At 33.0% G+C, this 14,420-nt stretch overlaps 1 long non-coding RNA gene across 1 annotated transcript in view; it reads left to right on the plus strand.

The window, feature by feature from the left end:
- The first annotated feature begins 378 nt into the window (after positions 1-378).
- Positions 379-14,420, plus strand: part of LOC135363831 (uncharacterized) — a 260,345-nt gene continuing 246,303 nt past the window's right edge. The window contains exons 1-2 of the long non-coding RNA XR_010409976.1: positions 379-782; positions 2,237-2,338. This is a non-coding gene — a long non-coding RNA (uncharacterized LOC135363831). The remainder of the gene's footprint in view (positions 783-2,236; positions 2,339-14,420) is intronic.

The following is a 14,420-nucleotide window of genomic DNA, read 5'->3' on the forward strand; positions in this document are numbered from 1 at the left end:
AAGAAATGTTAACCTAGGGATTCTAAACTCTGGCTGCACATTAGAATTACCTGGGTATTTAAACCATGTTTTTGCCTGAGGTCTAATTCATCTGGTGTGAGGTAGGGCTCAGTTATGGTATTTTTTTTAAGCTCCCCAGGTGTTTCTAATATACAGCCAGGGTGAGAGCCACTGCCAGGCCACAGGAATTGAAATGTTTCTAGGGAGAAACACTGCATAAGACATGAGATGTTTTAAAAAGATTAATCAGCATGAATAGATATGAGGAGAGGCAAGGGACAGGAATTGAATGATTACAGTGTCAAGGAAACATCATAGATGACAGTAACTGTTTTTTTTTTTTTTTAAGATTTTATTTTTATTTATTTGACAGAGAGAGACACAGCGAGAGAGGGGACACAAGCAGGGGGAGCGGGAGAGGGAGAAGCAGGCTTCCCGCGGAGCAGGGAGCCCGATGCGGGGCTCGATCCCAGGACCCTGGGATCATGACCTGAGCCGAAGGCAGACGCTTAACGACTGAGCCACCCAGGCGCCCGACAGTAACTGTTTTAAGGTTGAAGCTTTTTTCTTTGGAAAGCAAAGGAAACCACTGTGGAGAAATGTGGAAGATAGTCCTTCATAATTAACAGTGATGTTGTTCAGACAAACCTAGGCACATCCCAAGAATTAAACTGACAGAGCAGCCTACACCTAGCAAACTACACCTAGAAGTTACTTAGGTTGCAAGCAGAGGATAAAATGGTCACTGCTATTTGTTTACCCATGAAAAGTTCCTAGAGGAGGTAAGTTTTGAACATGGTTGAAATGATACTGTTTGTACAGAGGACCGGAACAAAAAAAATTTTTTTTTATGTGGAAAGGTTTCTAATAGGGGTTTGGGTTTGAGAGTCATGCCTTCCTAGTCTGTCATATTGCTATTTCCCTTAAACTAACAATGAGATAATTGATTGATATATTTGAAATAGTAATAAAGGGAATCCTAGAATTCTTTTTTGGTGTTTTTACCCCTTTCTGTGTTTAAAATTATTTCAAAATAAGTCTAAAAGAATGTAATATGTTTTAAAAACATTTAAATATATAAAATAGTGGTCTTGAGGTGAAAATATACTGAACTTAACACTAACCTAAAAAATTAATTTGCTTTTTAAAATGTCTTTGATAGTCATTTTCTAACAGATTATTCTTTGGCATGGGGAAAGTAAAACTTCATTAGTTAATTGAAAATGTGCCATACTAGTTTGAAAAAATATTATCTTCCCTACTTATGTCATACAGATATGTTCATATGTTAGTCTTATGAGAGAGGAAAGGTTATATACCAATGGTGAAACTTTTTTGGAAGCACTACAATATCTTTCATTAATGTAGAAGCCTTCGAAATTCCAAAGTTATGCTTAATAAGAAACTGGCAATACTTAAAAATATTCCTTGCCTTGAATCTAATAAGAGATTTAGGAAAGAAAGAAGCAAGGATAACAGGAAGTGAATGATATCTTATTTTCACATAAAAAATCTTGTGAGAAATATGGAAAACAACCATTTTAATATTTTCATGGAGAAAGGTCAGGCCATAATTTAATGTCTTATATTGCACAATTCACATCCTTTCCAAGTGAACCTGTTTCAAAAAATACTTGATATTTGGTACAGAAGAAAAGTGAAGTAATATTTCAAGACATTAAACTTTTAGTTTTTCACTTTGTTTGTTTCAAATATATCATTTATAAAGGCCATGCATGTGGTAGATAAGGTATGAGGTGTGTCCCCGGAAACCTGGGTAGGCAGACCAACCTTGGAAAGAATAGTTTGTATGCCCAGTTTTCCTCACCTGTAAGTGGGGATAATAATAATATCTATGTTGAGATGTGTATGATATATATCAAGCTATACCTCACACAAATAGCACCATGTAAGATATAGCTACTAAAATCATAAGCATGATGATATGGCTTTAAAAAAAGACAGAGTAAAAATAAAATAACTACATTTGAGATTTTTTTTAGTTTCACTTAAAACATTCTGACAATTTGTTTATCCTGGGGACATTTTTAATCTTTTTTTTTTTTTTTTTTTTTTTTTGGAAAAGGCTCCATATTAATGCATGTTCCTATGAGTGTGGACCCTTGCTAGTTCAAATGGTACTCCTTTAATTAGACTCTTAGCAAACAACCATGTCTCTCGATAGACACTCTAAATGTGGAGTAGTTTGTCACAATTATTTGGTAATCTCTTTCAGTGTAACTCACACAACAAAAGTGACAATATTCCTGTCACTCCTCAGAAATGTCCCAGCTCTGCGGGTTTCCACATTCAGGAGAATGAAGAAAGCCATTACGAGGTATGCTGTATCTCTATAGAGACCATGTTAGTACTGAGCAGTTTGTATTTTCCTAGTGATTTATATAGTCTGAGTTAACTATTATAAATATTTTCTTTGCCATCCTCTTTTATGGTCATATTTGTGTACTAGTACTTTTTTAAACAACTTAAATAAACAGTTTTAGAACAAAAGGCAAATAATATTTTTCCTCTTTGGTAATAGTCCAGCTCTGATGTTCTTGTCATTTAATGCAAAGTGTTGATTATTACCTAGTTTTGGAGAAAGTAATGAGCAACTTTCTTTTGGAGTTAAAGATTCTTAATTGATTCATTTTTATTAGTTGAGCTCAAAGATACAAACATCCTATTGAAAGACTGATTTGCTTCATCCCCTATACTTAAGGAAGATAAAGAAGACAGTGTTGCTCAGCATGAGCAGGTTAACTGGAATTTCCATCAATCATTTCCTTTTTTTCTACCTTTTCTCAGCTTGATCCTTTATTTCCTTGTATATTTGGATTTAAAATAAAAATTACTTTCCTTTTTTCTTGGTGAGTCCATCATTGTAAAATGTAGATCTACATTTTATTCTTTTTTCTTTCTTTCTTTTTTTTTATATTGGGAGGTCTATTCCAGTACCAATTATTCTAACATGGCTGGATGCAAAAATCTGTTATCTTTCTTTTAGTTTATTAAAATTGTGATTTAAAACATATAACAAAATTTACCATTTTAATCATTTTAAAGTTACAGTTTAGTAGTGTTAACTATGTTCACATTGTACAATAGAAGATCGATTTTTTAAGGAATTGTGTTTCAGTAGTTAACTCTAATATTAATGCATACATATTTGTTTCATGTATTTCTATAGTCTTAACATATAGATTGTAGGTAGATGATGGAGAGATAGGTAGATAATATGTATATGTATATATTTATGTGTGAGTGTTAGTGTTTCCTATGTATTCTATTTTCTCATTGAAGGTAGGTTTTTTCCCCCATTTCCTTAAAGGTTTTGAAAATATTTTGATTTATTATTAACAGTACAGGGTTTTTGCACTTGATTTTGCCAAGTAAAGAAATCTATCATTCTCCAAACTCCGAGTAGTAATGTAGGTCAGAGAAACTACTTTGATTAATAGAAATTTGATTGAGTAAGCACTTTCTTTCCTAACAAGCTATTAATTAAGGTGGAAAAAGGATAAAGTGATAATTTGGACAGTTTTATCCCCTAATACTTCCTTCACATTTTTTCTTTTTCTTTGTGTTGATCTAACTATTCAGAAACATCCTTCTAACCTATAGTATATATTCTTCTTCCTATTTTGCTGTTATTTTCTCTCTTTCTCCAAAATCTCAATCACTTGATAGTTGAAAGAAGAACTATAATTTAACCCTTTGATTTTTCATCATTACTGTGTATAATTCAAGTGTGTAGAACATGAAAATTTCTCCCCTGAGTCACCCTTATTTCATCCAATAATAACATAATAACACTCTATGGCAGAAATAAAATGTTATTCATATATAAAAAACCACGTAAATATTTACAAAGCCCACACACAAAGTTCTGAAAGGCATTGAAATCCTGAATATTTCCTTACTTTTTTGGTAGAGAATTTAAATGAGCTATAATTAAAATAAGTTTCTATGAGCCATATTTTTATTCTTCGTTAGATATTTTATAAGGCCCAAAGCACAAGAACACAGTTTGTACAGGGTTTATTTGCTAGAGAATATGGATAAGAAAAAGATGATACTCAGAGTTACCATGTTGACTTATATTATGAGTAATTATCAAAGAAAGGTGAAAGAAATCTCCTGTGTTATATTGATAAACAAAGGAAAATAAATTATTTTAGAAAACTTTTGTCTCACAAATTCTCACTTTACCATCATTTACACTTTTACAGTCTGAATCATCATTTACCACTTTTACAGTCTGAATGGTTTCAGATTAGGTCATCTTGAAGGTCCTATCTCTCTCTAGTGCTCTGTGATACTAAATAAGGATGATGATATTGACAACTGACACTTTTGTGGTGCCTACTGTATTCCAGCGCCTATGTCAAGCTTTTTATGTGTATATTTGGTCATCATTTACATTTTGTCCTTGATGAGTTTAAATTGTTTTTCATCTCAATATACCTAATTTAGTAAGCGTACCTTTTTTTTTTTTTTAAATGGCAGAGAGAAAATCTTTGATGTTTCTTAGAAAATACAACTTGGAAACGGAAGTAAAGCATTTTATGAGACAGGGTTTCTGCATAAATGCTTAATATCTGTAGACCAATAACAAAGGGGATAGTTGCAGTAACCTGTTCCTTAAAATCTTTATTAATCTAGTATTAACCATTCTTGAGAGTTAATGAGAGGTGATTATAACCTACAAAGTTGGTTCCTGTGCTATGCTGTTATTTTTTTTCCCTTTATATTGAATAGTGTGGTAAGCCTGGTAAATATATTACAAGTTTTTTTTAATTTTCTCACCATTATACCTTCCCTCTTTAGTCACCTTACTAAAGTAAAAAAAAAAGAACATGTTACATCTTTTAATCTTAGAAATTATTTAATTAAGTAAGACTATACTGTTCAAGTAGAAAGTCATACTTTTTGTTAACTGATATTGATTAATCTGAATGTAGTTTTATTATGACTTTAGATACAAAATGGAATGAAGGCTGTATGACTAGTGAGCTTTTAATCATTCTTAAATTATCAGACTTCACCCATCATGCTTAACTTAGATATAACAGTTATTGCTTACTTACAGATAAATGTTAATATCAGCTATTGGGGAATTTTTGTACCAGACATTACCCCAAGCATTTCATAGATATTACCAAACTTTGTCTAATCTAAGATGTTCAGATGTTACTGTATAACATCTTAGTATAACACATGCTATAATTTCATTTACCGTTGGGAAAAATGTCATTGATTAAACTCTGATAAGTGCTTATTTATGATTTCTTTAATATGTATCCTGCTTTAAGGTATGTTAAAATATAAGAAAGCTTACATATTGAATCATTAAAATATAGCTCATTTACTTCTGACAACAACCCCATTATTATTATTCCCGTTTTACAGATAGGGAAACTGAGACACACAGAGGTTACATAAGTTGCTTGAATTCACACAGGTAGTAATTAATGGAGTTGGAATATTACCACAGCAACACAGTTTCAGAAACTACAAATTAACTGTCTAAGATAGTATCTAAGTCAAAAAAAATTCACAGGCTATTTGGCTGTCAGGGACCATGGAGATTATATATTCATACTACTGAAGCATAACTTGAGGACAAGAAAGATGGAGTAGCTTGCTCTAGGTCACAGAGCTAGCTAGTGATAGCACTAGAATGAGATCCAGATTTTCTGGATCCTGGGGTGATCTAATACTACCTCCAAGCTGCATAAAAAATTTTCCAAGCAAATGTTAGAGAAAATATTTCATATTTGAAATTTTTCTTAAATTAGATTTTAAATAAGGTGTGGAATATAAACAAACTCTCATATTTAAGTTTTCTCTTCCTGGCAGGCCTCTGTCATTGGATACACAAAGTACCTTAATGGTTAAAATAGAAGCATAGAAATGAATAAGTGCCCATTGTTTTCATGCCATAAATGCATATTACCTTTACTAAACATCTTTGATCTATAAATTTTATTGTCATTTCCCTTCTATTATGTTCAGTTCCCTTTACCCATGAAATAGCGTAGAATGCAAGCAGATAGAGCTTTGAGTGTCTGTATTCTGCAGTCTGTAGGAAAATGTCTCATAGTTATTGGAATTCACGCAAGACTGCATCTCAGTATGAGTAGCTGTTCCCTGTCACTGTTTTTGATGCTTGAGCTAAAGTATTTTTACAAAATGGTCTAGTGTTCAGTGTATGAATTCTTGAGATAAGGCTTTTCCCTTGTAGCAATGAAATCCGAAAATCAATGTCAGATGGAAATCTTAACTCTAAGAGTTAGGGAGATTGGGGGAAGAGTTTTAAAATAAGTATGAATTTTAGCCGCCAGACTTTGGAAATGTGGCAGTTATCGCAAGTGTGAAATTCGTGGGTGCAGATGGTTGATCAAGATATCCCAGGATGGACTACTATTATAAATCTCCCAACCAAAACTGGGAAAACAATTTTGATAAGAGAAATGTTTCTGACCTTTTACATAAATTTGTAACACAGGTTTTGCTGGATTAGGAGATACACAGAAGTTAAATTATCATTGGAATTTCATGAACATTCCAATTGTGTCATTTGCTGGAAATATTTAATAGAATAAAAATGTGTCAAATGGAGAGTGAAAGGAGCAAGTGGGAAGAGAATAGAACTAAAATGTATTATACTGTTACTATTATTGTGTGTCTTGCATTTCACGCTCATAACCTCATTTAGGACAGTAGTCTTCTGGGTAAGCATAATTTTCTCACCCTTAAAGATGAAGTTACAGGTACACCTTGAGCTTGAATTTCACTGAACCAAGGGCACACTGAGAGCGAGGAGAACAAGGGTTCTCCATATTTATAACTACAGCTTAGAACCCTCCTGTTTAAATTAATAATACCAAATGGAGTAACAGCAAAATGGTAACATTATCTGTTACTTTCTATTAAAAAGGGAAATATGAAAAGCCTTTGTCTCACTTGATCTTGGTCTTTCCTTTCCTTTTTTCTTTTCTGTACCTATCACAGATTAATCTTAACTAAGTAGATCTAAATAAATAGAACTTAATATATGAATATTACACTATATACTTACATTTTCCTGTTTTTGGTGTTTTATACAGTTGTGTGACCCAAACACATTTAACTTCTAATAAAATAAACATGTTCAGTCCTTAGAAGAGATATTACAGTTGATACCAGCTTTTACGTTAAAATAATAGGCAAATCATTTAGCAATAAGTCTTTATGTGTTATAATATTTGGGAGTAATACAGGTAATTTAAATTAATAGATTTTCACTAATAATAATAAATTAATTCACAAGCCAGTTTATTTTCGTTTTCTTTCTTCATAAGAACAACCTTTTCTAAAACACCAAAGGTAAAAATATTCAAAATACACACACATGCACAAACACATATTATATACATATATACATATATATTTTGGGAATAACTCCTAATATATCAAAGTATTTAAATTCTCAGTAACATATAGGATTACCCTCCAAAATGAAATAAGTTAACAAACATGATAAAAGCTGTGTTACACCTCAGTCACTTACTGTGAAACTTTGCATATATTATAATCAGTAGAGAAAGTATGCTAGATGACAGACTGGCTCGCTCACTAGATAATATTTATTCCTCTTTCATCCTTTATAGTAAAGGTTCCAAATCTGCACTTTGGCAAAATAACAACAAAATACATATCATGGGTTGCAGATTTGTCAGAGTTAAGTTCTCACATGTCCAGCTGGGAAAAGTCAAAGATCTTACAGGCCATTTTATGTAAGATTGGCCTTGCAGACAGTTTCTAACAAATTCTGGGACAATTGCTGACTACCATTATAAATAGTATTTAATGACTGGTTGAAAACTCTCCTTGATAGGTATTTGTTATATGTAACTTATATTATGTATGGATGAATTTTCCCTAAATCTTTCAATTTTTTAACTACTTATTAGCTACCAAGTAAGTATGTATAATTTGAAACAAATTACTAAGAACTCATTTATAGTACAATAGTACATAGACACTACATACATTCATGTCTATGATATTTTCATAGAAACATGAATATTGTTTTATTTCACATTATTGAACTTATGTTTGAAAATTGTAGGAGGTATTAGTAATGTGGGGAAATATAAAAATATACACATTTGACCAACTCTGTACTACAATCTCTGCATTCTGATGCAGTTTGATTTAATTTTTAAAATGGAACTGTTCCCTAAACCAGATAAAGAGATTGGGTGCTAGACATTCCTTTGTTTCTTGCCCATAAACATGATGTTGAGACTGTTCTTTGGAGGGAAAACAAATTATCCATCTTCCCCTTGTTGACCTTTTCCATAATTATGCAGAAACCAATCTATGAGTCTTAAATTAACAATCTGGCTTGCCTGCCTTCCACAAATATTCATCCAGCAAATATATCAGAGATGCTGTTATGTGATATGCTAAGTACATCAGGCTGAGCAGGCACACATGCTTCTTTGTGTCTCAGATATTACAGCGGATACACTCTTAATAGTAAGTTACCATAAAGTGCAAAAGTGCTACAATATGTTCAAGATTCAAGAACACACAATAGGACCCGATTTAACCTAGTAGAGGAAAAACATAATGATGTTAATGTAAGTCTTGACAAGTCTACCAGGTGAATGATCGGGAGTGGTGTGATCACTGTGGTTGTGGACAAATGAGAATGTTTCTCAAGAAGATTGCATGTGTGAAGGCTGGGTATTGGAAGAAGTCATCAAAGGTTTGAGAAAAGTTCCACTGGTTATTTCTCTTCTCAATTCAGAGCTCTTTCCTGGCTCTATGATCAAGACTTCATCCTGGTTCAAAATACAGAATGATAATACCTATCAAACTTGACATTCTCAGTTGATGTGATATCTACATACACTTTTAATTATTAAGAAAAATGACTATATAATGTTTCTCAATTTGTGTTCAATATTGTTGGTTTAAAAACTCCTAAACACTTAATTGTGAACTCAGATATACATATTTATAGATGCATTCCTACAGATTTAGATTTTAAATAAATTTTAAATGAATATATGTAATAGATGTGATGTTAAGGTTGCGTCTGTACGTGAATGTGCAAATCTGATTTTATTTATAATAATTGATAGCCCCCTATTATTAGAGAAAGTGCACATTAGTGTTTTTCAGACGCTAAATAAATATACTTGATCAATTGGGAATTGCTCCATTGGAGATTCATGGAGAAGTTTTCAGTCTGATTCCCTTTATTCCAGAAGCAGCTATAAGTCAGGTATTGGGTTTTCGACTAGGTTAAGATTTTTTTCCAATTACTTAAGTCTGTATAAAGGATGGCCATCACCTTCTTTTATTTTTTATTACACATGTTCTGCCAGTTTCTTCTTTGCCACAGAACAAGTGGCCTTGGGTTTATTCCCAGATTTTCTGATGGTGTCCGGGGCTGGATGCATGTTTGATGGACAGCACCAGACCTTGCTTGGCCCAGCGCCTTCCAATTCGTTGTTTAAAGCCACTCTGTGTGCCATAGGCATAGGCTTCTCTGCCAGAGACATCTTCGCCATTCTGAATGACAGGTGTGGTGCAGCTGTTGGGGAGAGAAGGAAGTGTACGAAGAGAGAGGAGAAGGGCCTTTGAAACAAGTGACAACCATAGTACCTTTCACTGAAGGATCCTAAAAACATAACAAAACAACCAAAAGGTAGAATACAAAAAGGTACAAATCAGTATGTGTTACATCAGCATGGAAACCACACAAGAAATGATAATAATATCAGACTGTGAGAATGAGAGAAGAACATACCTGCCTCAGTGCTTTTTAATCAAGTGAAGTTGCATGTTGTGATTAATACAGGTCAGCCATTTGCTAATGGAATTAACATAGACGTGTGGAGTTTTCAGAAGGTTCTGCCTATATCCGTGGATCCTAGTAGGGAAGCCTGCCAGGAAGTCTCATATTTAAAGTCCTATAGAGTACATGGTCACAAATAATTCACTGGGACACAAAATATATGAGGATATTGAAGACACATTGGGAGGAGTAAAGGTAATACAAATACATGTGAGAAGAGTATAGAAATGGAAAAGATAGAAAAATAGAAAATGCTAACTTTTTTTAGAAAATTGCAATATTGAGATAATAATAAATAAAATTTTCTTCTACTCTGCGATGATTGTGAACTATGAGATTTCTTTCTAACTACCATTGAAAGGATTTGGAAATCGAATAGAATGTCAAAAGATTTTTGTTAGAAGTGCACAATGACAAGTGAAATAAATATTTTTCACAAAAGCACTTCATGTTATAAAATCCTCATTCTGATTTCCAAATATCCACCAAGAATCAATGTTTTTATAGATGATATTTAATATTTTATAAACAATTTTAATTGTACATATACATTATAGGATTTATAAGTATGTTCTAAATTATGTAAGCTACAGAAATTCTGATAATAAGATACTTCAAACTTGAAATGGGTTTTTGGATGTTTGTGCTGGTTTTATATATTTATATAACATAAATATTATTATTATACTCTATAGACATATATCATGATTACTCCAGGGGCTGCATGAGATGTCATTTGTTGTGTCACCAAATTCTGGGAAGAATGGAGGTAGAATTACAGCTAGTCTTCTTATCTGTTCTATAGTACATAAAGTTGTAGATATAGATATAAGAATGTTTTAAGTATTTAAAAAGGCTTAACACACACTTGTCTATGCCAATTAAGAATAGAAAAATGATACAGCTAATATAAACCACGTAATCCCTACAGATAATATAAACTACATAATCCCAACTTTGACTTGATTTTAGCTTTTATTTTAACTTTATATAATTTTGAGTTTAAAAATGTTAAAATTTCTGAAGTGGCATAGAATCACTCTAATTGTTGAGTAATGGTTACCTAGATTTATTTTTTTTCCTTTAGAAAGTTCCAAAAAACATTAGTGTATGTTAGAATTTATGTGTATGTGCTGCATATATTAAATACAAATGAAAGCTTTAAAAAGAATAGATTAAGTAGATACCTTCTCTTTAAATCCCATTTATTTCTTCAATTTTGGAATTATTAGAAACCTAGATTGTTTGGTATCTACAGCATGTTATGTGCAAGAGAGATTCTGGAGCCAAGACCATGAGGAGGTCCATATTAAGCAGGTCAGGAATGGAGTCTGAATATAGTTTTTAAAATTTTTTCAAATTTTATGAAGTATCTAATAAGTTTGATGTGAAAGGTGGACCGAGGCAGAGTTTCATTAATGATCAGCATATAGGTCATATAGATAAATGAGTAAGTCTTGCAATCTGAGGTTTAGGACTAGCTTTTTCCTAATGGAATGGAAAAGAATAGAATAGAATAAATTGTATAGAATTTAATAAATAGGTTAGAACAGAATAGAATGAGGAAAAAAGAGGCTAAGAATAGTAAATAGAAGAGAATAAATAATATTAAAGTGCATGGTATATGCAGTTAAGTATTATTTTATTTTACTTCACATGTTTATGTTTGTGTATATTTGAGTGTTTATACTGTGTTTCTGTGTAAAATGAATTGCTTATTGTGGGTCGGGATCAAAAGTTTGAAAGCCATTGGTAGAAAATAGCTCACATTTACATACCACTTACCATTTATCAGCAACTCTTCAAAAACACTTTGATTATATTAACTGAATTGACTTCTCAGTCCTCTCATATGACTCCGGTTGTAGTTCAATAAAGGGAGGTATAGGAGCCAAGTGCCTTGTATGGTCCCACCGCAGATGAGGGGCTGTGGCAGGATTCAAATGCAGAAAGTCTAGGTCTGTGGGTTGTGCTCTTGGCGGCTGCTCTAAATCTTCTGACAAAGGTAGTGGCAGATCCAGGGTTTGAGACCAGCCTCCTGACTCACGGTATTATACAAGTCTCTGTCCCTTCACGGTGACCTCTTCTGTTAGCCAAATTCTAACCTTAGGGCAGAATTTTTTTTTTATTCTTATGTTAATCCCCATACATTACATCATTAGTTCTAGATGAAGTGTTCCATGATTCATTGTTTGTGCATAACACCCAGTGCTCCATGCAGAATGTGCCCTCCTCAATACCCACCACCAGGCTAACCCATCCTCCCACCCCCCCCCCCGAACCCTCAGTTTGTTTTTCAGAGTCCATCGTCTCTCATGGTCCGTCCACCCCTCCGATTTCCCCCGCTTCATTCTTCCCCTCCCGCTACCTTCTTCTTCTTTTTTTTTTTTTTCTTGACATATATTGCATTATTTGTTTCAGAGGTACAGATCTGAGGTTCAACAGTCTTGCACAATTCACAGCGCTTACCAGAGCACATACCCTCCCCAGTGTCTATCACCCAGTCACCCCATCCCTCCCACCCCACCCCCCACTCCAACAACACTCTGTTTCCTGTGATTAAGAATTCCTCATATCAGTGAGATCATATGATACATGTCTTTCTCTGTTTGACTTATTTCACTCAACATAATACCCTCCAGTTCCATCCACGTCATTGCAAATGGCAAGATCTCATTCCTTTTGATGGCTGCATAATATTCCATTGTATATATATATCCTTAGGGCAGTATTTACAGCTGTGTTTCTCATGGATAATTGGGCCTTATAAAGAGGGTGTCTAAACGGAAAGATTTCAGACATTCTGCCCTCAATGATTTCTCTTGATGATTTAGGATAGGGTTAACATATAAATGCACCTAACTAATTTAAAGTAAATGAATCTATTTACAATTGTTTAACCTACTCCCTGGTAAACTAACTTGACTATGAAATCATATTGAAAGAACACCTATTAATACTATTTTCCATATAACTCATTTTTATAAATAATAGTCTAGACCATGTATGATACTATATGCTAAAATTGATTTAATGATGTTAAAGTCAAGATTCTTGAAATTTAAGTAAAACCTCCATTTATAAACAAGATGCACATCAGAAAGTAAAACAAAAAGGGCAAATGAGCATTCATTAAAAAAGCAGAAGCCCAAAGTCTTTCTGATTAAGACCAAATTCTCACTGTTTTTGACATTGTTACCCATTTGAATGTATCTTTTTTTTTTTAAGGAGACTTATATGTCTTATCATAAATATATCTTCTTTTTTTCCAGTTTTACTAAGAATTTTTAAAAACTAAGATCAAAATTCAATTAATTTTTCTAGTTTTATCTGCTTTACAAAATAGTAAATCCCAAACACAATGATATGTTGTAATTATGGCACAAACACTGTTATACAGTGAAAAATGACAGAAATAGAGCTACATTTTGGGTGGCAGCCAACTCCAGCTTCTTTTTCGGGTAATTTACAGAAGTTTGAATTTTGCATACAATGGACATTTTCTGAATTTGGACACATAAAAAATGGCTAAAAATTTTATATTGATCAAGTACTGCTCATATATATGAAATGTAAGTTGTTTCAGATTGGCCATGAATATTAAAAAACTAGCCAATTAAATTTGTAAGGTAATATGAGAATATAGGGAAAAGTCATTAATTACTTACTACTTTCTTATATATTTTAATTTTTCAGTGTATCACCCACATGTTTGCATCTTAACATTGGAATGAAACTGAGGAGACTGCCACTACATTTAAACATTTTTTAGGAATCTGTTCTCTAGCTACAGAAGATGGAAGTTCCTTGATGCCCAGGAGTCAGAATCTCCAAATAATTCCACTCACTGTCAGTTAAAGATGAAAAAGGCAGCCAAAACTAACTAACCAACAAAATCCCATAACATATGTAGGTTTGATAATGAACTTTAAGATAATGAAGTTCATATATTTAAAATATGTAAATATGTGAGTTTAGCCCACATCTAACAACAGGAATTTTCTTTAAAGATATACTTTTAGGGAAGAGGTTTACACTCTTTTCAAATTGGATCTTATAGCCTTCTACTATATAACATTCCTATTCTCTTGGTATATTATTATTCCCAGTCTTTGGACAGGACCCAAGCAGCTTTAAAATATACTTTCTGGCTGAATTATCTCAGTTTTGATTTGAATGGATAATTAGGACATGATATCTGTTTAGAACAAATGAACAGTATAAAATGTTAACAAATTTCATATTGATGTTTAATTTTAAGCAGTTTGTAGATATGCATTTTACCAAAATTTTATAGAAGATTTGGTATTGTTTTTAAAGAGGTGACTGGATTGTTTATTCATATATTGGCATAGTTATTATTATTTTTTTTAAGATTTTATTTATTTGACAGAGAGAGACACAGTGAGAGAGGGAACACAAGCAGGGGGAGTGGGAGAGGGAGAAGCAGGCTTCCCGCTGAGCAGGGAGCCTGATGCGGGGCTCGATCCCAGGACTCTGGGATCATGACCTGAGCCGAAGGCAGACCCTTAATGACTGAGCCACCCAGGTGCCCCTTGGC

This window comes from Mirounga angustirostris, unplaced genomic scaffold (assembly GCF_029215605.1).
Source record: "Mirounga angustirostris isolate CCGP_5_RB_7025 unplaced genomic scaffold, mMirAng1.0.hap1 SCAF_3, whole genome shotgun sequence".
Taxonomy (NCBI): Eukaryota; Metazoa; Chordata; class Mammalia; order Carnivora; family Phocidae; genus Mirounga; species Mirounga angustirostris.